General features: G+C 33.4%; 1 long non-coding RNA gene across 1 annotated transcript; it reads left to right on the plus strand.

Annotated features, from left to right (window-relative positions):
- Window positions 1-1,364: 1,364 nt before the first annotated feature.
- On the plus strand, window positions 1,365-22,219 carry LOC128558995 (uncharacterized). Its single transcript, XR_008372011.1, has 6 exons — window positions 1,365-1,562; window positions 2,132-2,222; window positions 2,800-2,870; window positions 3,908-3,962; window positions 4,317-4,532; window positions 21,998-22,219. It is a non-coding gene; the product is annotated as an uncharacterized LOC128558995 (long non-coding RNA).
- The last annotated feature ends 4,438 nt before the right edge of the window (window positions 22,220-26,657 follow it).

Here is a 26,657-nt window from a genome sequence, read left to right on the forward strand (position 1 = left end):
AAACTTGAGCAGTCGTGCATAAATTGGACTTTAGAAAGCTGGCCTAGAAGGTGCAGAATTATTTACTATTACCATGGATCCCAGATTGAGCATCTGTTGCAATAAAACGTATGCGAGTAAATAATTAAGCTGTGTTTAAAACTGTTTCTCGGACTGGGCTTTTGTGTCCACCCGCATGCATGAAAGCCTGACAGAATATTGTCCAAACTTTAAGACACGCAGCGGATGCATTTGTCGAGAGGGCTAAGACGCCTTCTATGGAGATGAATGCTCTGGATTCGATTCCTGGCTCCGCCCGCCCGGTTTAGCTCAGTAGGAAGAGCGTTGGTCTACGGATCGCGGGGTCGCGAGTTCGATCTACGGCGGGACGTATGTTCTCCCTGACGATTTGATAAAAGACATCGTGTCTGAAATCATTCGTCCTCCAACTCTGATAATTCATGTAGGGAAGTTGGCAGTTACTAGCGGAGAAAAGGCTTGTACAGCCCGCCGTTAAATACGGTTGAAAAAACGGCGTTAAATCCAAAACAAACAAATTCGTGGCTTCTCACATTGCGATTTGTCCTTCGGCAAGGCACTTTACTAAGATGGCTCAGTCGACGCACCAAAACAAGTTCTTATTGTTCTATAGGAAAAAATGAAACCAGATGGATAGATATTATGCTAGTTCCCGCTCTTCATATGCAATCTTATCGATGCATAATACTAAAGCGTCAATGACATATATGTTTAATCCCTTAAGATCATATACATGTAATACAAAAGCCCTGAATTATACACCTCGACAATAAAAAAATAACGACCTTGCCACGCCATATCAAAAAAGAGATTTTCAAAATTGGGTAATTTGTAAGCATTTTCGAGTAAAAAATCAAAATCTACACCTCCGTTTCTTTATGATTGTTATTCATTCGTTTTCTAAAAAACAAGAATAAATGGCATGTAGTAATAAAATACAAAATACAAATGTATGTATATCTTTTGGCATTGTAATAGTTCTGACTTTTTAAAATGTAATTAATACCATGACGACCTAACTATGTTCTTAATTTAAAAGTAAATTTAAATTTAGATATCGGCAAAGTAGAAAATTGTGGGAAAGCTATTGTTCAGTATATAAAGCAAACCAAGATCGACTATCACATAACTGTACAAGTTGTTTTATCCCACAGTTGTATCCCTTAAATTTACACTAGCTGTTTACGATGGCATAAAGTAATGTTAAAATTTCATATATCAAATTTCACCTTCAAGTAAAATCAATAACACTATCGTATAACATTAAAGCTGCTACCTGTAATACACTCGCTTACTATTGATATGGACAGTAAAACATCAATATAGGCGTAAAACAAATTCGTACATGTAGGTCAGATGTTGTTTATTTATAGCAAACTGGATGAAAAAAAGTGTAGAAAATCCGTGGGATTGAATCATGCATCAGCTGACTGAATAAAAAAGAAATGTTCACAATCATAAATGTTTTGTTAAAACCAAGCATACCGATGAATTGTACGAAGTTTGGAATATTTATCCAGTTGCTGGCTGCATACTGGCTGCATGTATGACTTATTTATTGTAGCTTTAGAATATTAGACATAATGGGGCATTTTGCCTCCAATGATGTAAAATTGTTACAAATATGATCGAGTTCACAGTATATAAAATTACTATTTGTCTGTATTACATATCATCATATTGAAAGAAACGAATTTCAATGATCAGCTCTATATCTTGGAATATATTACAGTGCCTTTTGTTATAATGGAAGCTTAGGTAAAATTAAGTAACAGTGCATGTCCTGAAGGAGTTCAATTCCAATTGTAAATGTACTGAAATAACTCATGTAAAATGTTTTGATAGTTTAAGATGCTTCGTTCGGATTTCCTAAGAAATCAAAGCTTTCCATGTTGTTTACTAATACAATTATTCGAATTTAAGCAAGTCAGTATTATTATAAAAAGATCAGGGTTCTCAAACTTTGCACTATTAAGATGACGGTAGTAATAACATGTGACCTAAGTGAAACTATCATTTGTTTCTGCTAAGAGTAATATTTTACAGTGAGTATGACAGAATGACTGTACTTGTGGATGACTGCAGTGTTGTTTTTTAATATTTTTTCATTCAGGTCTTAGGCCGGTTAGGTATCAACGAAGAAGTTAAGAAAAGATTGTGAGACAGTGACACTCCCAGAGTACTTTTGATGAAGAACAGTAGGGGTATGACATTAAAAACACATAAATTTATACAGACATAAGTTTTAAATTGCTCTTACAGCCTTCAACATTATATATGGGAGGATATATTCTTCTCCTTGAAGCAATTAGAGTTTGTGGGGTGCCAATTTATCTGTTTTATTTCTCTTTTTATGTAACTTATGATTATGTTTACATATATCTAGTTGCTATTTCTGATTGAGTTTCTATAAATCTCAGATGAAAGCAGTAATAACATTAAAACGTGAGTAAAATACTTATTGCTCAGGAAAAAAGTAAAAATGCACAATGTCATGAAATGTTAGTTTAGGCTTAACAAAAAAAAACACTGCTCTACAATAATTGTGTTGACTAGGTGCTTAAATTTGCATATAGTCATTATTCCTGTATTGTCAAGTTTTCAGACTACAGTTATATCATGAAGGCGTTCTAAAGACTAGATAGTAGACTTCAATGTGCTGTGGAGTTGATAGAGCAGGAAAATTAAGTGTTGTTTGAATACACTTATTCCGTTCTAAAGAAGTCCATACATATATGATTTGCTTTTCTGTATTATATGTACATATTTTACAACTTTTAGTGATGTTGTTTGTCATTTCGACGGAACAAATGCCAACATTGAAACAAAGTGTTATCAGGATTGAAATATTGGTACGTAAAAGAATAAAACTACCTCCCATTAATGATTTAGAATGCTTATAGTTCACTCATTCTTTGAGGTATTGTGGGCTAGACATACAAATTGTTTTGTAACATTAGTATCGCAAATACATTTAATTGCGGAAAGATGGTTTGAAAAATTAGGCTTCCATTGTCTAACATGACACTCTAGATACAGATGTTTGATGGCTATTTATTTGTGAATAAAACATTTCTTAGAAGGAAATTTGATTTTATTTTCAATGAGGATGCATCACGAGAAACGTTATATACCATATGACAATAATATTTATTTTGTAACCCTGTACCAAATTTCTTCAAGCCATGTTGATTTCTTAAGACACATGCCTGTCTAGGGCCAAGATCAGTATTCTGGATACAGCTACATTGACAATCTTCCTTGCTGAAACTGCAGGCTCGATATGAAATTAAGTTCACAGCAATTTTTATTTACATGTGACGGTATACAAAATTCCGTGAAATTATTATGTTTCCTTATAAACATTGCCATCAGGTAGCGGTGCTAACTTTCCTTGTATGACTATATGAACATCTTTGAAAATCTTTCCCCTCTCAAACAGTGGATTCGATTTAAAAATCAGTTGAAAGTAATTATCCTTCAAACCATCTCGATTGTCACAAAATATGGCTGCCTAGCTGTGCGGTCAGTTTTCTCTAAATGGCTGTATTGAATTATCTTAAAAATCCCTTTTTAAACAGCTGTCTCAAATTCAATAATTTCAAACAAATGTTCCTTCGGTGACCTTCTACAATATCCATTAAAGGTCCGAAAACAACCCATCCCACTCGCACCAACCCCCTCCGTAATTAAAAAGAAATATGATATTGCCTGTACAGCAGGTGTCAATACGCATATGACCTCTAAATGCTATTCAAAATGGGGATAGATATGTTTGAAGAAATTGTAAAAAAAACTTAGATGTCTATATTACATTATCATTTTTCTGTGTCTGACATGTTATTTTATTAAAACAATCACAATTCAAGAGTCAACGTTCTATTTTTAGGTATGTGACAGAAGCATTTCTTTTCAAGGAGGTCTGTGGAAAAAGCAATAAAAGTGTATGCATTCTTTTATTTTATTAGTGAATTTAGTGAAATAACTGATATAGAAATAAGATTTTGTTATATTAGATTTTCTAAAGGTATCAAAGCCTCATTTTTTGTTCGTCAACATAATTATAAGAATTTAGACATTCAAGCATTTTGGCACTTTTTAATGTTTTTTTCATTATAAGGACCAGGGGTGCTCAAAATAAATTTGCATTAATGATGTTTTTAACAGCATGTGGCCCAATTAATACTTGCATTTATTTGTGTCTGCCTAGAGTGAGAATATTCTCTGTGAGTAGGATATGGTGAAGTTTGGCTTGTCGGATGACGTCATTGATGTTCACAATAACTCTTTTATTTAAGTCCCTGCACACGCTTGACGAATTATGAATCCATGAAGAAATGTAGACATGATTAAGAGTGATAGAGCCAGCCTGAGGATGGTTATTGATGAAGACTAGTAGACGAATGACACTAGAAGTACATACATCAAGACAAAACATTTGAATTTGCCTTTTCAGCCTTCTACATTATCAATAGAAGCTTTTACTCTTTTCATTAAAGCAGTGTAAGCCTGCGGTGAGTTTTTTTTTATCTTATTAAGTTCTACTTTCTATATGATTAAAGAAAACGTGCAAATGCACATTATCTGAATGATATTGAATATTAGAATATATTCAAGCTTCCTGCTTAGAAGAATCACTAAGAATGACACTCATAGAATAATGTATTTAGTAAAAGTGTTATCTGTGTGATTCAGATAGAATACCCACTTTAGCTATATTATTTTTAGTTATCAAGTGTTCAGGCTTCGGTTACATGATTTAGGCATTATGAGGATCAGAAAATAGTTTACTGTGCACTTTTTGTCGGACAGCAAAGGAAACGTATATGTCATTTATGTAAAACATTAGTCCTGGAGAAGTTCAAATACATAAGAGATTTCCAAAGTAATTCAAACCAATTTCTTATCAAGATAAGCAATTCTTTTCAAATTACAAGAAAGTAACTCTTAGGGATTTGATGAGAAATACTAGTAAGAAAATACTGCAACCTTAAATCGTAAACTAAGCGAACTTCTTTCTGCGCACATGTGACATAAAAATAAAGTATCCCCTGAAAAACTTTTTGCTGAATGCAAACAAAGTAATACATTATTATAAAACACACGCTTTTTGCACATTCAACATACTTATAATCCACATGAAAAAATGCCGAATGCCCAGTGTTTTAAATTGCCTATTAAATTGTCCACTCAATTTTAATTATTTCACAGCTGTACAAAGGACAAATATTGTACAATAAACTGTAAGGGTATTCCACAAAATTACTGCAAATTAAAAAAAAATAAAATATTTAACTGCACGCAATGAATACTAAGTGACTAAAGCATAAGTAACACATCTTAATCACATAGCTGACATGTATTGCTTCATACAAATTATAAAAATTTAACAGTCTCATTGATGTTAAATGGTAAAGTAAAATACATATACTTCGTAATATTATTGAAAAAGTGCTCAGGGGACAAATTGCAACAAACATATTTTTTCTAGAACATGTTCATAATATAAAAATATTTCATATACATGGCATATACTGGTGAACATTAACACAAGTAGGTACATTTCAAACATAAGAAGTAATACAAGTTTTGTTTCAACCATTGGCCTCTTAAAGAGATCCAAACAATGAATTTTGAAATGTCCAGTGCTTATGGTTGAATGTTTCAGAAAAACGTAAGGATTTTAGAAGAGTAATTCGGTTATCACATTGCAGTGTTCAACATTTATATTTTGTATTTTAATTCACTATTTTTCATGACGGGTAACTATGTCAATATGTAAAATATTGGTTTGAATGAAATGTAACATATGGAAAACATATCTTGCTTGAAATGAGTAACATTTAAGTTACGTCAAAAAATAAAAGTAAAAGCTGTAGCAATAACTACTGGTTAAAATAAGTTGCAGACATACCTTCATGTAAAATATAAACTGTTTAGGTATACATGGTACATGCTAGCTATGTAATTAAAATAACTTTAAAACTGCTTAGGCCTCCAAGCTGGGTACATTGAATTTGGTATAAATTGCCAGATAGCAATTCCTAAAACTGAACTGCATTAAAGTAAGGTAAGTGAAAAGAAAAACAAGTCTCTTTATTTGAAAACCACTCATATTTCATTTGCTTTGCAGCATGCTTTTAACGTATTTTCAGTTCTGTTTGACTTAAACCGAACCAAGATGTTATTAGAATTAAGAAGTTGGCTCATAATAAAGAAATGAATTACCTCCCATTGATTGTTTAGATTTCTTCTTGTTCAGCTTGTTCAGCTAAAATTACTTCATTTAAGTACTTTGGACTAGGCAAAAGGATTGTTTTGCAAGACTGGAATAATTTTATAATATATTAAAACTATTGCCCTTAGGCTCTCCATTGTTTAAAATAGTGTTCCAATATACTTAAATGAATACTTACTTATTTGAGAGTATGTCAGGATACTGGTTATATGACCCAGGGAAGTGCCTACGCATTTAATTTCTTGAACAATGAAATGGATCCAATCGCTAAGGTGACTATGTCTTAGACTAGCTGAGAAATGATGCTTTGTTAAAACGTAGAGCTGGTGAGACCAAATATCTCATATATAGAATTTTCCTCTGGCTACCTTGCCTAAATGATTCGTGTACCAATGGTTTGTAAATTATTTCTATTTGAAGCTAAATAATTTCAGAGATCAGGCAAATCACTAAATGTTTCAAACTAACTTAATCTTAATTAATACCGATAAGTTCAAACTCCTATAGGCTAGATACTCTATACTTGACTTGTCTTTTTGTTGAAGTTCCCGTCAGACAATTCTTTGAATAAACAACATACGAGTCCTATCGCATAGATGCTCGGCCTCTGTTCTCTCAACTCTATATGATTGCCCTGACTCCTATATGCTGTCATATGTAGCATTCAACTACCATATATGTATATCCCCGATGCCTTGGCTGTACTTCGTCAGTAATGCTGAAACCTTGTTAAAATTCTGCAACTCTTCTTTAGTCTTTGAACTCCAAACGTCTTGTTTTTAATAATTTATCCGCCCTGACAGGGTAGTTGCAATAACTTCCTTATCAAGGTACTGGGATAAATTATTAGTTGAATTCTCGATGTATCTTCTTGAATCGCTGGATACAGAATGCCCTCTCTGTCATCCATCTACCTATTTATACCTCAGCAGACGTGCTATTTTCAGAACTTGTTTCTGATTGCTCCAAATTTAAACATAGCGTTTAACGAATACTTGCTCTATCAAATATCTGATTCCCTTTAACTTTTGTATATAACATAATGTGTAGTGCTGGGAACCAGCTATCCTCATAATGAACCCAAATCAGCCATCAATGACCCAAATTGTATTGTGTACATCAATTCAACAATAATTATAGCAATGGCAATATGAAAAGGGAGCAAGCACTATCTGTGCTTATGTGTTACATTATCAATAAATCAAATATACAAATTATTCTGACAAAAAGAAAATACTTCAAGTTTTTCAGAAGCATGAAGAATAATTTGTAAACAAATCTATTTTTATTTTTACTATTTCTTGATTTTTTTAAAGATCTGTTACACATATAATCCATTACTGTCTGCTTAAATAATCAGCGCATACATTTTCTGTACCTTTAATAGATTCTATCTTGAATCTGTAACACTGCAAAAATAATTCCCATCTCATAATTCTCGAACTTTCTACTTTACATGTCTGTATATAACATAATAGGCTCTGTATCAAATTTCGTTACAGGGGACTTTGTGGCCGGGTGGTTAAGGTCGCTGACTTCCAATCACTGGCCCCTCATCGATGTGGGTTCGAGCCTCACTCGGGGCGTTGAATTCTTCATGTGAGGAAGCCATCCAGCTGGCTTACGGAAGGTAGGTGGTTCTACCCAGGTGCCCGCTCGTGATGAAATATTGCACGGAGGGGCACCTGGGGTCTTCCTCCACCATTAAATAGCTAGAAGGTCGCCATATGACCTATCATGTGTCGGTGCGACGTTAAATCCAACAAAAACTTAAAAAAAACAAATTTCGTTACAGAATTCAAACGTCTAAAATCGATAAAAATATGTTTGTATTATCTTTCTTTTTTACCATAACGATATGGGAGTTGTATTTAGAGGAGGCAGGCCCGACAGTACCAGCCTTTAAAATGTGTTGAACCTCTTGGTTAACCTCATTTCGTTTTGCATATGGTATGGGGTATTGTCTGACTCTAACAGGTTCTTTGGTTGTTAGTTCGACCTTATGTTCTGCGAGATTTGTAGTCCCAGGACTTTCTGTGAAAATGTCTTGATATTGTTTCACCAGAGATTTAATTTGAGAGATTTGATCTTCGGATAACTGAGGATTAATGTCTACATCTTTATATGTTTCCGACCTACTATACTGATAAGGTCAAGCAAATGTTCGTCATCAACCACCCCTCCTTCTAAACTTTCATCGGCCTCGATCACTGAAACACTTCCGGCAAAAATATCTTGTCTTTCAAAATACTTTTTGATTAAATTGATATGGTAAAGCCCTATTTTGTCACCAACCTTTACGTTATAATCCAATTTATTGACAACATCTACTACTTCATAAGGTCCTTTCCACTGGAGCATCAACTTATTATGGTTCGTGGGTAAAAGTAATAGTACTTTGTCCCCGACCTTAAAATTTCTCTTTCTGGCACTCTTGTCATAATGGTGTTTATACGTTTCTTGTGCGAGCTGCATTCAGACTTTCTCTACCTATCCCACAAGTTTCCTCTAGTCGATTTCTAAGGTCTAAAACATATTCATAGGTATTTCTTGTTTCTGGTGTTCTGGAGCTTCAGTCCAAAGTTCTTTAAGTATTGTCATAGAGTAATTCAAATGGTGAGAATCCTGTACTTGCCTGTGGAAATTCTCGATATGCAAACAACACAGCTGACAAATATCTATCCTAGTCTTTTGGTTTTTCCTGACACATCTTTTTCAACATACTCTTTAAAATACCATTCATACCTTCACAAAAACTGCACTTAGGATTATATGGAGTTTTGAACATTTGTTTCAGACTGATCAGCCTACAAACTTCTTCCATCAGCTGTGAGGTAAACTGACTTCCTCTGTCACTCAAAATTTCGGATGGAAATCCTACTCTAGAAAATATATCTATCAAAGCTTCAGCTACTCGTTCTGTCTCAATCCTAGGTAATGCGACTGCCTCAGGATATCTTGTGGCATAGTCGACCACTGTTAGAATATACCGATTTCCTTTTTCTGAAATAGGAGCAATAGGTCCTACTAAATGTACAGCCATCCGATGAAATGGTGTCTCCATTATTGGCATATCTCCCTGTGGAAACTTTCTAACTTTGGGATCGTTTTCTGATATATATCACACGACCTACAAAACCGTATGACATCACTAGTTAACCCAGGCCAGTAAAAACTTGTTTGTATCCTATCAACTATCTTTCTTATTGATAGGTGTCCTCCAACTATTAATTCATGAGCTAGAGACACAACCCTCTTTCTGAACTGAGTTGGAACTACAATTTGCTTTGTCTCTTTTATAATACTGCCTTTCTTTTCTTCGAAGGTTCATAATACTACTCATTATAGCAATGACAAAATGAAAAAGGAGTCAATCTCTATCTGTGCTTATGTGTTACATTATCAAGATATCAAAAATACAAATTATTCTGACAGAGTAAATTATTAAAAGCAATATCAATTTTCTTCATAAAAGTATGTTGAAATTTGTTTGCTGTCTTTAATGACCTAACTCAGATAAAATACTTGCAATAGATTTCTATTTGACAGACCGGGTACATTTTAAGGTCTAAATTACTGTATTGATAGTAGTAATAGAATGTATTCTACATCAAATGATTATCCAGTGTTTATTCACTATTCAGTAAATTCATTAGTTATTCCCTTTGGTGACAAAATGTGTTGACATTAAATGCATAACTGTTTTGTGATGGATTTGGAGGGAAAAGAACCAGCTCCCTGCTGCAGTTGACTTCAGACGCTGTGGCATACTACACATAAATTGAAACAAGACACTTGGATTTTGGAAGAAGGTTAATGCAATCCATTTGTTACTTTAAAAATTTGTGTTTATTTAAACGATAAATATCCCAGTGCATTAATATTGAATATTGAAATTTTATAACCTTTTTAGGACAGATTTTGTTACTGAATTGTGGCTTTTGTATTGCTAATGAATGACATTACTATAAAACAATTATTTCATTAAGAAAATCTGTTTGTGTTGTTCAGTTGGAAGTCAATACAAAATATTTTTATTTCGTTTGTATTCATGAAGTTTCCATAGCTTCAGTTACATTATTTACATATTCTTGGGCTCAGAAAGTACTTTATTCAGTGTTTTGATTTGTCCGACAAAAGTTATTTCTGTGGAAGAACTAACATTCATGTATATGACTTGCTTTCTAACATGATGTATATGTTAAAAGAATTATTTTCAGGTGTATATCTGTTTGACAGAAAAGTGTTTATGAAATTAAAGTAATAGTACATAAAATAAAAGTGAATTACCTCCCATTAACTGTTAAGAGTGCTTATATTTCAGCTTTTAGCAGGTCCATTCTTGTTACACATTTGTTGTCCTGGAAAAGTAAGGGACCAAATAGCATAAGGAAATAACACATTCGATTTCTACCTGATGTTATACGAAAGATCAAAACACCAATGAGTTAGATAGAACGGTAAATCACAGTTTGACCAACCTCGATGACACTGATTATAAAAATATAGAAATGTACGTCAAGTACCAAAAATGATGATAATTTTCATAATTTTTACTAACTGTGGCAGTAGAGAAAATGGTCACATCTTAAAGACTGATATACCAACTGTTGAACCATGTCGCATTGCAAGAAATTTGAAGAAACCTGTAGAACTGGTACTTCTGAAGAAGCTAAAACCAAACATATTACAAGTTATTTAAAGAGTACTCTTAGGACACAAAATACAGCAGTTCAATTGAATATGTGTTTCTTATCCCTAGGGTATTGTTTACATCTCAAGTTTCGCGGCTCCTCTCCTTCTTTTTTCTGTTTTGGTCTGTTTTTGTATGAGCACTGACTCTTTGCTGAAAGATCAAAACAAAATGCGCATGTGCAATTCATGTTGATTATGTATGCCTTGTTTTATTTGAATTAGATGGAACTTGTAGGATTTGCTGAATACATTCTCAAAATTTTACAGAATGGTAGAGGTGGAAGAGTGAGAATTAGAAAATATATATTAAATGTTTCTGAATGATGGATGATAAGAATACAACGTGCATGAAATCAGCGTGAAAGGGCTAATATTACACTATATTGGACTTGATATGAACGATGGTACTCGCGTTGATTTTACCCATCGCCTCTATTACAGCACAAAGAAAGAATGTATGAAGCTATTTAGTTTTCAATAAATATATTTTTAAATAATATTTAATGTTTCCCTCGCATTGTTTGGCTTTTTAATAAATTTGTTCAGTGAAAGTTTTATGCGCGTGCTTCATGAAATGATAACAACACATTTAACTCATAATGAAATGGTCATTTAGTATTTGATGACGAAATTATATGATATTATACAACATAATACAAACATTTATCAGTATGAAGGCCAACGATCCATTTTGAGAAACATACAAAACTAAGCTATGGTGGCATATTTCTGCCAACCACATATCCACTTATTAATATCTTGAAATTTTTGCAAAGATGTCATTTATTCAGTTATTATCTTACATTTTATAAAGGGGCATAAAAAATATGCAAGTGTATTATTCCAAATCCTCTCTATAGGTACAAACCAATAGGGGTGGTGGTAGGTGATGAGGTGGATATACACTAATTCATTCTGTCACAAGGTGAGAAAAATGTGAAGCCAGACCGAGACTCGAACCCGGGACGCCTCAGAATACCGTTCCAATGCTGTACCGACTGAGCTACGCGGCCGCCTATACATTTTCTTTTCTTTTTAATATTCAGCTTCTATACCGTGACAATTCCGTATAGGGAACGAAAAGTCTAACCGTTAATCGCCAATTTGGGTAAGAATATTAACTGGATATCAAGAAGACTTTACCACTTATTTATGTGAATATGTGGATGGCAGAAGTGGGCACTAACAGGCAGTTTTGTCCTGCTAACATAATCATCTGGATAACACGCAATTTTGCCACTTGCCATATAAGAACTGGATATGTGACATTTTAGAGAAAACTGTCTACAAAAATAAGAGGATATGTGGTTTCCAAATATATGCCACCATACTAAGCTAATATATATTCTTACAATAAATGAATCAAATTTTGTAGTCCAAAATTTGTAAACACAAAAACTTACACTATGACTTGATAGAAATGTCAGATGTTTACACGTGGTTAATCAGATTTTGATCAAGTAATATATTTGCTTGAAAGTGTAACAAATGAGCATTAGTACGGTGCCCCTAAAGTGACATGTATGCACTTTTTTCCACTTAGGTAATGCGAGACTTTTTTATTTCGTTTAAACGAAATCATTTCGTTTTAACGAAATAACTATTTCGTTTAAACGAAATCATTTCGTTTTAACGAAATAACTATTTCGTTTAAATAACTATTTCGTTTAAACGAAATGATTTCGTTTAAACGAAATGTTATTTCGTTTAAACGAAATCATTTCGCTTAAACGAAATAACTAATTCGTTTAAACGAAATGATTTCGTTTAAACGAAATGTAATCATTTCGCTTAAACGAAATAACTAATTCGTTTAAACGAAATGATTTCGTTTTTACGAAATGTTATTTCGTTTAAACGAAATAATTTCGTTTAAACGAAATAGTTATTTCGTTTAAGCGAAATGATTTCGTTTAAACGAAATTATTTCGTTTAAACGAAATGATTTCGCTTAAACGAAATAACTATTTCGTTTAAACGAAATGATTTATTTCGTTTAAACGAAATAGTTATTTCGTTTAAGCGAAATCATTTCGTTTAAACGAAATAAAAAAGTCTCACATTACCTAAGTGGAAAAAAAGTGCGTAACATGTCACTTTAGGGGAACCGTACATTAGCACTTTGTTCATTGATTGCTAAATATGTTTCACTCGAGGTTTTTTGTTTTAATTTGATTTTCAGATCTATCCCGGTTGCCAAACAGCATATGTATAAATTAAATTAATATATTTTGATTAAGAAAGGATAGAGATATCATACCTAATGTATTATAATATTTACATTAACAAATATATATTTACATGAAATCTATCAAAAATGCTAGTTTGTAAAATTTAGAAACTACGCACTGTTTTAAAATTTGCCTTTGGTTTCATATTGAATTATTCCAATATCTTTCAAATGCAAATATAAAACTAAAAGTTATATTGAAAACAAACAGTCAACACTTGGAATACTTTCATATTAAAATATGAAACGGGACTTATTAATAATTTCATAAACAATAGTGTGACATGTATTTCTAATATGGAGCTATATCTACGTAATAGATAGTTTTGTTTATCAAACTAACCTCTAACTGAATAAACTAAAAATGAAAAATGTCTGAAAATGTTGCATAAATTTGATTGAACCTCTTCAATAGGAGACAAGTTTTACAAAAGAATATGAATATTTCCAACTGCACACATTTCATCTCGCATCAATAAGCAATAATCTGAGCAAAATTTAATAGATAGATATATAACAAACCAGATCAATATACAGTAAACCATATTTAACCATAAAAACTTCTTACCGTATACCTTTCATCTTTAACCAGATTTATCAGAGAAGACAGCGCGCTAGACTATTTTTGAGGCTGAAGAATGGAATAACGCATATCTTAGGAAACCGGGGGTATTGCTGGAGTAATTAATATACCCAGTGTAGATAGAGATGTTGGACAACGGTTTGATTCAAAGCCGTCTAGTAATAGCGGGGCTAGCTTAAACGTGCATCAAACTATTAACCAGATTTTCTACGTATGAATTTTACATAATTCATGCAATATTTCTGCGAGAGTAATAAAGTCCAAAACATTGTAATGATGTTTTACATGTATTTCAAGTTTGAATGCAACCCACTTAGTTATAACAGAATTAAAATTGACGTGCATTAACACATTTATCAGAATGTTTATGTACAAAAAGGAAATAATCTTAGACTATTTCTGCTAGAGGAATGGACTTTATGTTCTGTGATGATGGGGAGTAACACATTCTAGTTCGAATCAAATCCATTCAGTGATAATCGAAAAAGAGAGAAAGCGCATCTAAACTTTACCCTGCAATACAAAGTAAACAGGACATATTTCACTGAATATCTGAGCTTGAGTTATGAACTCTGTGTCATGCAATATCGGTGATTTTATATAGGTACGAATTTCAGTCATTTCGTCCATAGGAAATTGATCAGTCTATAAGACTCCATGCATTTCAATTTGAAATAACTCGATCATTTAAAAAGCAATTTGCACGAAATAAACGGATGTCTTTAGCAGTTGGAAACACCATCCAAGTGCAAGGAAGCGTTTTGAAAGTACCTGGGATAAAACTAGGGAAGTCCATTAGTAATAGAACCTGGTGATTTTATATCAGCATCTTGTATATCATAGAAAATACTAAATACATAATAAGTTAAAACTGTGATACCTGAAGAATATTATCAAACAAATTAAAGAAAATATCATAAAATCAAAGATGTCACAAAATAGCGAATTTGCTACCTGCTGTGTACATGCCTAAAATAATGAGCAAAAGAGAATCTCGTGTATTTATAAAACAGTAAAACTGACATGTCTTCTTATGTGTTCTTCAAATTCTCCCAACGTTCCCGCTAAAGGTTAAATAATTCCACATGTTCGACTACTTTAAACCAATTGAGTTATACTAAAGTGAGACAGACAGGCAACTTTCCAGTTGAAGGGGCTGTTTTAAGGTATTGGACCCCTAAAATGGTATTTGCTAGGTATTTTCTCAAAGTTGACTGTGTTTGCATTGTGTTGCAAATTGCAAATAACTTTGACCATGCCGATTTTTTTTATATTTCTTATATAATTTATGGTATTTTCTCGAGCTGAAGTAGATGGAGTTCACTGTCCAAAACGTTTGCAGAGAATTCATTATACAATTATTTTTAATAAAAGAAACATCAAAGTATTGGTAAGCAATAATAAAACACAAAATAAAACTGCCAATATCATTTTAGGGTGCCTCACGTAAACGGATTTATTGAGACAGAATTCTATCTCAAACATTGAAAAATTATGGTCAAGTCCTGTGGGACTGTCTTGAATTTTGCTCACTTCATTCAAAAATAATCTTGGGGCAGAAGTAAAACCTACCTACATTTCTTTAACAATTTATAATCTAAAGAGTAAAGGCAAAAAAAGAACTTTTACCGCGTGTAACGCAGTATTTTTAAACATGTCTAAATCTGCCCCCTTCGGTTTCAGAGGTAAATTTACTTTGAACAACAAGAAATTGCTTATCAAATGCAAAATTTCCACTTTTGTACAATAAATCAATAAGTCTTGAAAATAGTAAAAACTTACTAGGAAAACAAAGGAAAATAAGGGGAAAAATTGATCCCAGTGGGGCTTGAACCTACGCCCCCTGGAAAGCTACTCCCGCACGACAATTTAAACGATAGCATGTTTATATACTTGTTTTGGCTCTCATGCATCGTTGAACTCAAAATGGTTGTCAATGATAGAAGTTAAGTGCATACTGTGATATTGAACAAAAATATTTTCTGAATGAAGAAAGTTGTTTAAGTTATCATGCGGGATTTATACATTGTCACCGAATTTATTTTGATCACAAATCCGTATGTTATATCGGTTATAAAATAGGAACACCGAACGGGTAGATACTAGAGCGTGCAAGTAAACAGTTTATTTATACTTTTACGTTGGTAAGACGATATATTCAAGGACGCTTGTTTTTTGTACATTGAGGAAAATCTTTAACTTCTTCTAGGAAGCTAGTTTTCTGACATCGCATTTCTAGGTATCAGAACACAAACAGACAACAACAAAAAATAACATGCATCCAAGTAGAAGGAGGTAAATTGTTTAAAGTGCTTCTGCGAAAAGCGGTTTGTTTTTGGTACGTGACGTGTTTGATATTTGTCTTTGTTTTTTTGTGCATCAAAGTTTTGGGTATCTGAATGTAACTTGGCTAACGGTGTTCGTTCAAGAACGTTTAATCTTATGTATTTTTGATTTTGAATAAAATTTTATAGTCTCACATGTACATAACGCTAAAAGATTTTCTAAAATCGGATTACCACTGTAAAATAAATGGCAGTTTGAAATTAGAAGAAATGGCTAATCAGGGCGGCATGCATTGTAGTGTATTATATATTAAACAGATACCTTTTTAAATAAAAGACTTTCTAATGTTTCTTTTCTTTAAGTTGTAAGGTATGATGCTTTCTTTCGTTTCAAAAAGTAGCAAAATTATGTTACTGTTATTTTGTTTTAAGTTGTCACGGAAAAATAAGTAAAAATATTTGTTTCATATTATCAAATATTAAAAACGTTTCAATATCTTTCTAAAGCACTTTTAAAAATACTTTCGTTTCTCTAGGAATGAAGTATACCTTGTCACTAAGCTTGATTTAACTTTTAAACATTGAACAGTACTTTTTCATTGTACTTCATGTAATCAAATTATAATTTATACAGCTGCAAAAATTTGATGTTTGTTTTTCTGTGTTTTTTCAAGTTAAATTTCATCAAGGCTTGAAGTACATGACACTCCGTAGTAATCTGCGCATTTGGTAATTTTATATTTCATTCCCAGTACGTTCTCTGTACTTCTTTTCAATTGGCGGTCTCTGACCTATATCCAAATAAAAAAATATGGAGTTCCGGTTTAGACCAATGGCGTGCGACGACCCCGATGAAATTCGGGATATCACGGTCTTCGTTAATGTTAATAAGCGTCCGTTTGTTGCGTCACAAGCTAACCAGCCGGTAACATGACTACACTGATATTGTAATACAAACATGGTTTATTAATTACTGAGTAGCATTTTTAAAAGGCGACATTTTGAACATTTTTATTCTCACATTGATTAACAGTGAGTAGATACAGATACACTGGCGCCGACATTTTGAAAATTTGAGAAAACAGAAACTTTCTCCAACGAGTTCTTCAGCTCGGGAATGAGAGAATAGATTCACCTTTGTGTCGCTTTTCAATTTGTATTTTAAGTCCTTTCCGGTACTTTAATTTCTTGGAACTTCCCTGTTACTCACTAGATAAATGAATTTTAAAAATTAAGACATCCGCGATTTTACTTGCAGGCATGACTGATTAATGGAATTATTCTACTTTATATAGAATATGGACGCTATAGTAGTGTAAAAATAATAAACTCGCGGCCATTTTTGAACCGTCGGGTTACCGGTTCCAAGATGGCGGACACAAATGAGCCGTCGCTTCCAAGATGGCGGACATTTTGAACAAGTTTGTGCCTGCCAGTAAGCGGTTTTGATATGGCGGTATCAATTTTAGTCGGTGTGTAAAAATTTGAAAGCCACAGTGAGCAATAATAAACTTTATCGAGGGGTCAAGTGTATTGATTACACTAGTGCGCTCTTTATCTATCCATTGTATGTCTTTTCAATTGGGTCGTTTTCCTGCTCAAATGTTTACCAATGAAAAGATCAAGACGTTAACATTCAAACCTATTATTCTGTGAGAGTTAATTTTGTCCTATAAGAACACGATTTTAAAGCTATCCAAAGATTGAATTGTTTGTGAAAAGATGATTGAGAGAAATACAATTTCATGTTGTAAAAGTTAGATACCTTGATATTTTATTCCTAACCCAAATCGGGTATAATTTAGATTTTGCAATCAAATTGTTGATTCAGGTAATGAGCGAGTTTTGCCATTATAAACCCAATGTGATGAAGTAGTGCATGACCTAAAGTTTGTTTCAATGCTGCTTGATTCTGACTTTTTACTTATAACCATTATTTTATGTATCCAATGTATGATTGGGTATACCTATACTCTATGAAATTATCACATTGTATGACTCTATGTCAAAGTTATATTTTAAGTATATAATTTAATTAGTTGGGTTTAACCTCACACCGATACAGTATTAGCTCAAATAGCTATTTTCCAGCTTTGATGGTGCTAACCCTCCAAGCATTATTTCACCACAAGCGGATACCTAAGTAGAACCACCAACCTTCCGTAAGTCAGCTGGGTAGCTTCCTCACATGAAGAATTCAACGCCTTGAGTGAGACTCAAACCCACATCAATGAGGGTGAGATTATTGACGGATCATGTTGCTAATGTTTTTAATACTTTCACATAACACGTTACAAGTATATTTTTATTGTCGTCATTACCACATCTATTCATACAAAATCTGTTTTGAGTTTAACACTATTTCAGTTATATTACGGCGGACAGCTAGTCTTATAAGTGTTCCTGGATTCTGTACCAGTACAAACTTATTCTCCACAAGTAACCACCAACTCTCCCACATGAATTATCAGAGGCGGGCGAAAGATTTACGACTTAATGCTTTTTTATCAGAATTATCACAGAGAACATGTACACCGCCTGAGGATCGAACTCACAACCCCTTTCATCTTGCTTTTGTAAAAGAAAAAATCTACCTTAAAGTTTTTTTCCTAAACGGTTATTTTATCAATCTGGTATAAGATATGTGGAATTTTTGAGCCTTAAAACTGTAATTTAATAGAGTACAGTGGACAAAACTGACATTAACGATCTCCCCTAGGGGCATCTTTTTCTAGTGCTCATTGCAAATTTGTAAGATAGCTATACATGACTGAAAGGTAAAATAATAAAAGAAACACGTTCTCTTCATTCACTGCTATCTCATCTTCATATCATAAACTTGTATAGTTATAGACTGGATGTCTAAACGTTTCTTTTATATGAACCATTTATTAATAAGTTTTTCATTTGTGTTATAAATGATTTTATCAATAAGAAAACACAAAAGGTAAGTTTCAATATTTGTTTTACATAAAACATGACTGTTTTATAGCCTTTAGAGCATATTAAACTTTTAAATATAGAGTAACTGAATGTTACAGACCACACAACGAATACTCAGAATGTAGTCTCCTAATGTATAATATTTGTTTTGTTCATGCAGTATTGTATTATTTAACAATTTTAACTTTACACTCTCTTCATTATTAAAAGAGTTGCATGTTTTACTCTGAGATACATTTGTGTTTCTAATTTTGAGATTTTACCGCTACATTCAATTGCTAAAGTAATACAAAATTTGTAATACAGACATTGAGTGATCACAAGCTCATTTTGTATTTAGAAACATGAACAATTACTTCAGATAGTTTATGCAAACATGAAATTAACAAGTTCGTTTGTACTGACAGTACTGAGCATTAGGTTTAAGTAATACACATCGTATGTATGTATAGGTAAATACAATATAAATGTATACTACCACTAGAAAAGCTAGCTGTTTTTAACGCTCTGTTGATACATCAAGACTTTTAATTATGAATATAGCTCTGTATGCTACTTAATTTATATATTTAGTAAGCTAAAGACATTTAATGAGGTTTTTATATAGTTGAAGTTAATATCTAAAGGTAAAATATTTTTGTGAAATATGGCTTTTGGATATCTTTAAGTCTATAATTTTAATGAGTGTGTTAACAATTTAAAGCAGAGAGGTATATATCCTTAAGCTATTTTAATATGTTGATTAAAGAACGTCTTCCTCAAAATTTACAGATCTCTAAGAGTAAGACCATCTTTCAAAATATAATATTAACAGTGACATTTTTCAACAATTCTTTTATGACCTCGGCACGCGTACTACCCTGCGTTTGATAATGTAAACATGAAAAGTGATACTGTTATTTTCATACCTTGTCCTTCTCTTTGATGATCAATAAAAAACTACAACGATACATGTAAATTGAAACTGTTTATGCTTCATGGGTATTTGAAAAGGCTACTGTTTACCTGTATTAAATTGTTATCCAGGTGCAAAAATTATGAGAACTACACGATTCTTTTAAATTTTTATTTTACAAGTCCAGTTCAGTAAATCACTAAAATCACATAAGCATAACAAAGGTATCTTTAAATTTTGTTTTTGCAAATATAAATAAAAAATGAAAGTTTTATCAGTCTTTTTCAGTCCTTTGCTTGAGAGTGTAACAATTCATGCAGTTTGTTGTCCCTCATGTGTAAGCAGTGGAAGATTGTAATCATCTAGAACTGTCTCGAGCAGAAATTTTCTTTTATTACAAGCATATGTCCATGCTTGTTTTCTATTAAAATCTTCATTTTCCATAGCAAGATCAGCTGTTTTCTTGATCGATTGAAAAACATCATTATCTTTTAATGCTTGAATCCACAGTACGTTGTCTTTGAAGATGTCAGTTAATGCTTTCCTATATATACTTCTCATACTTTTATACGTTCTTTCTCGAGCGTCATTTTCAGAAATGTTTTCCTGGTTCATTAAAGCTAAGACTCTATCTTCATATTCTGGCTGGATTTGATCAACAGCTTCATCGACGATGCGCTCTAACGGGTCAATTTGATTATCCTCCTCATCTGATATATTTGAGTCATTGTCATCATTAATGTCTTCATGGGATGCGTTCTTGTGTCTAAGCATATTGTCACGATGACTGTACTCCTTTCCAATATCCACACATAGGTAGAAGAATTTGAGAAAATGATACTTCATTATATACAATAACATGATTTGAAAAGGTAAAAATGGAAAAGTACACACTCCTTTATCAGTAAAAGGCCTTTTTGTTTCAATTACGTGTGTTAGAGATTCACCTGGAGGGGATTACTTTTATTTACACTGTCCCGTGTCTTTTGAACATGGTGGGGGTAAGAGTGAGGTTGGGTGCGCACCATAAACCGGTTTAAGCTCCCCAGTGGTGTTTTTGCCACTGACCGTTCCAAGGCGGTGCCCCACTGTGTTCCTTTGTTTGTTCGTTTTGTCCTCTTGTGTGGGCTTTGTGTGTGTGCGCGTGTGTGTGTGTGTGTTCCTTTGTTTGTTCGTTTTGTCCTCGTGTGTTGGCTTTGTGTGTGTGCGCGTGTGTGTGTGTATGTGTGTGTGTGTGTGTTTGTGGTGTGCGCGTCTGCGTGCTGTAGGTTTCGTTTTGGGGAGGCTGCGATTTTGGTACGTGGCATTCTCTGTTTGGTATTTGTCATTGTTTTTACTAGCAATCTAATTGAGGCTAATTGAGATCTTCATCATTTTACTGAAATATAACTGAGGTAGCACTTCTTTTGTTGGAAAACAAAATGAGGAAACATACTTTTCAAATGAGTTAAATGGAGTCATTATTCTTTTGAAATGGTGAAAAAAATAAATGTGCAATTACTCTTTCAAAATGATGAAAACGTGTAGTCACAACTTTTTAGGGAAAATGCAAAAGAAGATTAAATACTTTATCTAGTTATTTATTTATTTTTGCATCAATTGTAGAACAATATCTTCATCTTTTAAAATCAGAAACACTTCCCGCCATGTTCATGATTATCATCAACAGCCAGCTATTAACAAATATAAGTCTTCTATTTTATCTTTAATGTAACAGTTCAAATCAATATCCTAAATCTTATAGTTTTGATTATGACACAACCACCGGAGAGATTCGATGTCTGCAGTCATCAAACATGAAAGTTTCCATATAATGGTATCCTGTCGTCCAGTTTCATCTGATGTTCTATGACATGCTTCTAATGGCACTAATTCTGATATTGCTCTGGACATCTTTTCAAAAGGACTTAAAAACCTTCTGACTGATGTTTCTGAAGACATACCTTGAACTTCGTTTTCCTCCTTAAAAAAAGTTTGATAAATACTCTTTTATATGAAGTGCAATGTTGCTAAAGGTACTCATTTTTAACGTAAGACGTGTCCGACGAATATATTATCAATGTAAGACACTCATTGTATAAACAGTTTAATGGTTATTTTAAATTTTCAGAACAACTACCTCCGGGTTGTAGACAAATTCCATGGACTCCTCAGATCCTCGTCAAAAGCAGAAGAACTTTTATATTGATTTGACTGTCCAACCATTTTTAAAAATAAACATGATTTTGAACGCAATCTGTGTTCTTTCATTGGATTGTCTTCTGGTTTCCATTTATTTAGTCTAAGAGAACAATAAAAAACTCTCTACAATATCCGCTTTTCCTGTATAATAAAAACCCGCAAATGCAAACTTGTACTTATTTGGTTGAATTTGCTGAGACCAGGATTCGAATGTATTTAGCCTGTTTTCATCAAATTTCAGCTCTGGTGATTGAAACTCCGGACCTAGTCCAGTATAATCCATTATGTTGACCATCCTTCTAAAAATGAAGTCAAAACTCTTTCCTTTAAATCACACAAAAAATTGAATTGATTTAAATTTAATATTATCTGAGATTTTCTTTTCCGCAGTAGAATTACAGTTTTATTTCGTTTTCTTTTAATAGTAAGAAAATGTTTGTCATCTAGTTGACAAAAAACCTGTTTCGACAATGGACACCAATTCACAGTTTTAAAGCCGCACTGTCTGAAATAAGCTAACGAGTCTTCTGTAAATTGCAGCTGTGCTTGAGCCATGCTTTTAGTCTGTTTTGATATATTTTTAAAGTATGTTTTGAAGTTTATATTTTTACTTCATTCCTCACCTGCCTGCGTAATATAGTCCCTTATTTCCGCCGCTATAGTTTGATAATTATAATGATCTCTAAGTATTCTTACAAGCAATGAATGACATCTTATTAAAAGGTTCTTTTTCCTTCATCTGTTGACTTGACTGGAAGCTAAAGTCCTAATGACCTGTCTATGGTCTTCAAATATAGGAATGTCTCGTTGTAAGACAATGATAGATTGTCTATATAGTCTTCTCACGATTTCAGTGATGGCATCTATTTGTCTCAAACTTAAATTTTGGATTAATTGATGTTGAGTTCGTCCATTTGAATATCTTAAGGTTACCAAATAGTTTAACTCTTGAAACACTTTCGATCGGTTCATAACAGGTTACTCCTCAACAAGATATTAAAAGTAAAGAAAATAGTTCGAAAGTACTAATGATATTCATTCCATAAAATGTGTCCACAATGTATACATTGGCAACCTGTATCAAAATGTGGTCCTACTCCAAAATATGATCTGGTGATTAAACAATGACTTCTTTTTAAAGAACAAGTGTTGCAATACCTTAAAGAAAACAAAGTTCTATCAAAAAAATTTGTTTGAATTCAAATGTCATAAGGAAATGTACAAACAAACAGTGTTCGTCATGCCAGTGTGTATCTTTTGAATACCTTCTTGCTACTGTTGTATACCTATTTTGGTAATTTTGTAATATACCCAACATAAATATATGGCTTTCATAAGCCCACCAATAAAATGCTTAATACTTCATCATCATCTCACACCCAAGGCAGTTTGTTCCCTTCTGCGTCAAAACAAGAATCAAACATCCTGTCATATGGATCTCAAATCCATTTTGTAAAAATAAGTTAAACTATCTAAACATCAGACAAAAATGAATGTTTCACTGTGCACTTGTAACACTTGGAACAAAGCCTCCAATTCCAACCCCGAAGCCAGCTGGTGGGCGTGGTGGCGATTTTTCCACCCCCCACCACTTTAAGATATTCACAGTTAGGTGACCACTTTAAATGTTCCCTCCATGCAACGTCATACCTATCCCATGAAGTAATTCTAACACTGTAATGGAAACAAATTACAGTATCTATCTGCCTCTTTGGTATAGTAAAATCAAGCCCTGGCTAACTGGTATTTGTCGGGTAGTAACTACTTTGGATATGTATGAAAGGTTTCCTGTCTATTTTCATAATATTCAAATCCATTACCTGCAGTGTTCAGTGTATAAATTCATATTTCTAATGTTTACCATTAAACAATCCTTGTAGAAATACAAACAAAAAGGATACTAGCACAAGTGATAGGTTATTGTTAACATAATATAGGTCATTTCAATTTTTTTAAAAAGGGCGCACTAGTGTAATCAATACACCGGTGCCGCTTAATTCAAAATTGGTCGTTGTGGTTTTTCAAATTTTAAAACACAAAAGAGTAAAGACCGATTGAAATTGAAACCGCTTACTGACAGGCACAAATTTGTTCAAAATGTCCGCCATCTTAGAAGCGACGGCTCACTTGTGTCCGCCATCTTGGAACCGGTAAACCGACGGTTCCAAAATGGCCGCGAGTTTGTTATTTTTACACTACTGGCACTCCAGTATAGCATGTGCATGGTTGGACCTGATGACAATTTTAGAAACGTGAGTAACTAACTTTCCAATGTAAACAAATACTCCACACATAAAAGCATAGAAATTCAGTATTTTTACATTATTATTTATTTATAAAGTTGAAATGGGCCTTTCAGATTACTATTTCTTATGACTCGCTGCATACACAGTAATTAAGTTGATCTAATGATTCTGTCGCTAAGCTGTGCTCAGCCTAAATTTAAAGGGAATCGGATCGGCTTCTTGCAGATTTTGGTGTACTTACAGTGTGGCCGATGGTATTTTTATTTTATGATGGTTGTGTCCATTAAGTTATGGCATAACCCCATTTGGATACCTTACCAGTTCTGAATCACAGCATCTTGCACCAACTCTTGTGAGAAACTGATAATGTCATGCAAGCAAAGTTTATTCCGTGTTTTTTTTTCTTCTTTTTTTTAAATCAAGATCAATATACTGAAGTATTAAAATGCATATTCTTGAATTTTATTGAATTATAAATAATGCTGTTTACAACAAAGTTCATGTAACACATATAGTTCGACTACGTTTTTTTTTTAGCCATGACCTAATTTATGCAGGACAGTTGATTCACCAAAATATGGTAGGAACATATATTTGATACATAGTAAAGCGGTATAAGTAATATCGATGAATGCAAACAAATGTATGGCCAAAAGGATGTGGCGTTGGCTGAGCGTACTTACTTATCGTGGTTGGAGCCTTGGTAAGCTCACATTATTTTATTATTTTTTTGTTTCAATAAATATTGCAGGAGAAAAGTATGCAGTTCATTGAATCGATTAGTTAATGATGTGTTAGCTAGTCAAAAAATACTTGCCTGTAGTCTTAGTTTTTGGTAATGATACCTGGTTTCGGTAAAATGAGGAAATATGCTAAAAAAGAAACTGATCCTGTTTGTAATTGCTGCGGGTAGGGCAGCAGGTGTGACACTCGAGGGTTTTGCAGTTTTCCCATTTATGTATATTTGTAAGCAAAACATGCACATAACATAGAAAAAAATACAGATTTTAAAAGGCGTTTTTCATGTTCTCAGAATTTTGCATGTACTGCTTTTTTTTTCATGACTGGACACAAATTTGACCTCGTTAATCAGCTTTTCTATAAGAAATAATTCAAACCAGTAATTTCGCACATCTGAATTAAAAATAGGTCAGTGAGTCCCAGTCATATATATACATGCTTTTACCGTGAATTCACAGTGTTCGAAGTTAGAGGTAGTTCAATAGCCAATGACTACATAATTTCAGCTTGTGCTACTGATTTGCCGCAGATACAACCTCGACCATGCAGGCTACCATTTTTAGCTCACCAGAGCACAAAGTGCTCACTTGAGGTGAGATATTGTGACTGGTCATTGTCCGGCGTCCGTCGACGTGCGTCGTCCGTCGTCCATCAATATTTGCCTTGTAAAACTTAGTCAGAATGTTTGTCTTGATGATCTTTAGGTCAAGTTCGAAACTGGGTCATGTGGGTTGAAAAACTAGGTCAGTAGGTCAGATCAAAGGAAAAGCTTGTGAACACTCTCGAGACCACGTTTTTAACCCAATCTTTATGAAACTGCGTTAGAATGTTAGTCTTAATAATTTCTAGGTAAATTTTGAAACTGGGTTATGTGGAGTCAAAAACTAGTCAGTAGGTCAGATCAAAAGAAAAGCTTGTGAACACTCTAGAGACCACATTTGTAATCCAATCTTTATGAAATTCAGTCAGAATGTTGGTCTTGATGATTTCTAGGTCAAGTTTGAAGCTGGGTTATGTGGGATCAAAAGCTAGGTCAGTAGGTCAAATCAAAAGAAAAGCTTGTGAACACTCTAAAGACCACATTTTAGACCCAATCTTTATGAAACTTGGTCAGAACGTTAGTCTTGATGATCTCTAGGTTAAGTTCGAAACTGGGTCATGTGGGGTTAAAAACTAAGTCAGTAGGTCAGATCAAAGGAAGAGCTTGTGGACACTCTAGAGACCACATCTGTGACCTTCTCACGATTTCAGTGATGGCATCTATTGGTCTCATGCCGAAAATGTAATTACTTCCGCAAATCAAAGGGCTCAAATTTTGCACTGACGCTAAATGCGAGTCGATTTCATGGAATGCGAGTAGATAAACATTTCACACAATTTATTATGCAAATACAAATAATAGTCAAAAAATGTTGCGGTTTTTGTTAATGTTTGTAGATTTGCTTTCATTTGAGGACAAGGCAGTGACAGTGTTTTCCCCACCTGCATATAACAGAAAACACAACATCTTTTGTTGGTTAGCCATTTTTTGTTGAATGGTTTACTGAATAAAGAGATGTAGAGGTCTATCTGATGATTAAATCTAGAACGCAGCTACCTTAC

Source organism: Mercenaria mercenaria, chromosome 8 (assembly GCF_021730395.1).
Source record: "Mercenaria mercenaria strain notata chromosome 8, MADL_Memer_1, whole genome shotgun sequence".
Taxonomy (NCBI): Eukaryota; Metazoa; Mollusca; class Bivalvia; order Venerida; family Veneridae; genus Mercenaria; species Mercenaria mercenaria.